This window comes from Pteronotus mesoamericanus, unplaced genomic scaffold (assembly GCF_021234165.1).
Source record: "Pteronotus mesoamericanus isolate MK-2021 breed Mesoamerican mustached bat unplaced genomic scaffold, CSHL_Meso_final contig_1189, whole genome shotgun sequence".
Lineage (NCBI taxonomy): Eukaryota > Metazoa > Chordata > Mammalia > Chiroptera > Mormoopidae > Pteronotus > Pteronotus mesoamericanus.
Genome location: NW_026555038.1, coordinates 1,253,452 through 1,256,632, shown reverse-complemented (window position 1 = coordinate 1,256,632; position 3,181 = coordinate 1,253,452). Strand labels below are relative to the sequence as shown.

Below are 3,181 nucleotides of genomic sequence, written 5' to 3'. Positions count from 1 at the left end.
TTATGTCATACCAGAAACAAACTGATACATTACATACATAAAACAGTTTAGTAGCATGTTCAAAATGTTTAAAAAAAAACAACAAAAACTTAGGAGGACAAAGTTATATTGTATGTAGTCAGTACTGAAGTTGTAAGCACCATCTTCCTCTTCAGGCTCTCAATCCAAGACATAAGATTGTTCAGACTATTCATCTACTTGAGACTCCTCAGGCAGTGCCTCCCAGGCCTATTTTGGAGGGAAGATGTCTGAGCTCTTTTCATCAGCTTCTTCATCAACACTTTCCTAGTCATTGTCTATGTCTTCATAGTCTTCCACCTCTTCCTGCTTCCTCTCCTTCTGTTTTGGGAATTCAGAGATGTCCCTTTCCTCTATTATTCCATTTGTCAGACCGAAGTTCTAGAAAAACATACTACTGGCTGAAGAAGGGCCCCTGATGGTTTGTATGCTGTGTGCGTTGTTCTTTTCCAGTTCTTCCAGGTTAAACCCCATTTCATGTCTGTCACAAGATTTTCATTAAAATGTGGAGAAAGAGTACAGGATTTAGGGGGGTTGCAATGGTATCCTAAAGAGCCACCTGTCCACTCAGAACATAGCAGTTTGGCAGTACCTTCTTCATTTGGGCTTCCACCTTTTTGGTGTAGTACTATGCACAAGCAAAGTAAAGTCTGGGACAGTAAATTTCAGTACTACGTGTTGAGTGTCAGATTGGGATAGGATGGCACTGGCAGCCTCCATTGGTTTTAGGACTTCAATACTTGCTGGACTTCTCAGAGCAAGTGCAGTGGGAGAGTTAAGTGGAGACACAATGAAACTTGGACTATGATTGTGATTTGTTTGTCCAGGGGGACAACCTGCATGCTCCTTGTAAGCCCCATGGGTATACCAACATTACATGTCATATCCATTCTTGTTTTAAGCTATTGATGATGATGCTTTTCCCTACATTTGGGAAACCAACTACTCCCACCTGAATAGCTTTGCCATAAGTCTCTTGAAAACCTCCAAGATGCTCCCAAAGGCCTTTGTTCCCAATGCAGACTTCACTTTTGAATGGAGTTTTTCTCCTTACCTTGATTATCTTCCGTTTGATCTTCAGATTTGTTAAGGCTCCGAACATGACTGTTAGCAATTCCCTCTTCAAATAATTTAGCCAGTTCTCCAGATTCTCCTTTGGTACCAAATCTGGTTTACCACTAGTACCAGCTTTTTCTGTCCACCCTGGACAATGGCCTCTTCCACGTGGGGACACTTGCAACATAGAGGATCTCTGGCATCCAACATGTCTGGCACAAAATCTGATGCTTCAATCGCCTTTTTAAGTTCCTGACAATACAGCTTCTTTGGATTCTATTTGCCCAGCTTGGCTGTGTTCTTAGTTTTGCATTACCCAAATTCCTCCTTCACAGGTTCCACATTAGATGACTCAACACCAGGGTTAGTTTCAAGTTTTCTTTTTTTCCCTGTTCCTTCTGCCTGTCAAGTTTCTGCTGCTGTTTTAGTTCTTCAGGCCACTGTTTCCTTAGCTCAACTTCCCGAAGAAGAGCCTCCACAAAGGGAACACTGTTTGGAACCCCTGGGTCTTTCCTAGGCTTCTTACAACCCCGTTTCTTAGGCTCCTTCCTCAGTTTTCAATAGTGCTCTTGAACCTTTTTTTGGATTTTATACCACTTATGTCAGGTCATGCATTTACCTGCTTTCTTTAACTTTGTCTGCTTCATTCTGGAGGTGGGAACAGCAGCAGAGGCAAGGGCAGCAGCTACGGCCGGTCTCCACAGGCACCACGTGTTGTAGATTTAGTGATGACAGCCATTCTGACAGATATGAGGTGATAGCTCATTAGGTTTTAATTTGCATTTCTCTGATGATTAGTGATGTCAAGCATCTTTCCATATATTTATTGGCCATATGTATGTCTTCTTTGGAGACGTCTATTTAGATCCTCTGTCCATTTTTTAATTAGATTGTTCATTTTTGTGGTGTTGAGTTGTATGAGTTCTTTATACATTTTTATCATTAACCCCTTATCAAAATGTATCATTGGTAAATATCTTCCTCCACTCAGTAGGTTGTCTTTTCATTTTGTTGATTTTTTCCTCTGCTGTGCAAAACTCCTTGGTTTGATGTAGTCCCATTGTTTATTTTTTCTTTTGTTTCCCTTGCTCACAAAGATATATCAGAAAAAAATATTGCTAAGAGAAATGTCATAGATTTACTGCCTATGTTTTTTTCTAGCAGTTTTATGTTTTCCAGTTTTACATTTAAGTCTTTAATCCATTTTGAACTGATTCTTGCATAGAATTAAGAAGGTGGTCTAGTTTTATTTCTTTTTGCATTCTGTCCAATTTTCCCAACACCATCTATTAAATAAATTGTCTTCACCCATTGTATGTTCTGGCATCCTTTTTCAAATATTAATTGACCATAAAGGTGTGGGTTTATTTCTAGGCTCTCTGTTCTGTTCCATTGATCTGTATGTCTGTTTTTGTGCCAGTACCATTCTTTAAAAAAAAAAAAAAAAAATATATATATATATATATATATATATATAGTATTGATTATGCTATTACAATTGTCCCATTTTTTTTTCTCCTTTTTATTGCCCTCCACCCTACACTGCCCCACCACCCTCAGCATTCTCCCCACCTCTTTGTTCATGTCCATGGATTGTACATATACATTCTTTGGCTTTATTTCCTATACTATTCTTAATCTCCCCCTGCCTATTTTGCACCTACTATTTATGCTGCTTATTCCCTGTACCTTTCCCTCCATTCTTACCTCTGTTTTACTGTTCATAGTTTTTGATCTTCTTTTTCTTAGATAAGTCCCTTTAACATTTCATATAATAAGGGCTTGGTGATGATGAACTCCTTTAACTTACCTGGGAAGCACTTTGTCTGCCCTTCCATTCTAAATGATAGCTTTGCTGGATAGAGTAATCTTGGATGTAGGTCCTTGCTTTTCATGACTTTGAATACTTCCTTCCAGCCCCTTCTTGCCTGCAAAGTTTCTTTTGAGAAATCAGCAGATAGTGTTATGAGAACTCCTTTGTAGGTAACTGTCTCCTTTTCTCTTGCTGTTTTTAAGATTCTCTCCTTATCTTTAATCTTGGGTAAGATAATTATGATGTGCGTTGGTGTATGCTTCCTTGGGTCCAACTTCTTTGGGACTCTCTGAG

General features: G+C 39.1%; 1 pseudogene; it reads right to left on the bottom strand.

Annotated features, from left to right (window-relative positions):
• On the bottom strand, nt 1–1,721 carry LOC129078058 (guanine nucleotide-binding protein-like 3; annotated as a pseudogene).
• Between the last annotated feature and the right edge of the window lie 1,460 nt (nt 1,722–3,181).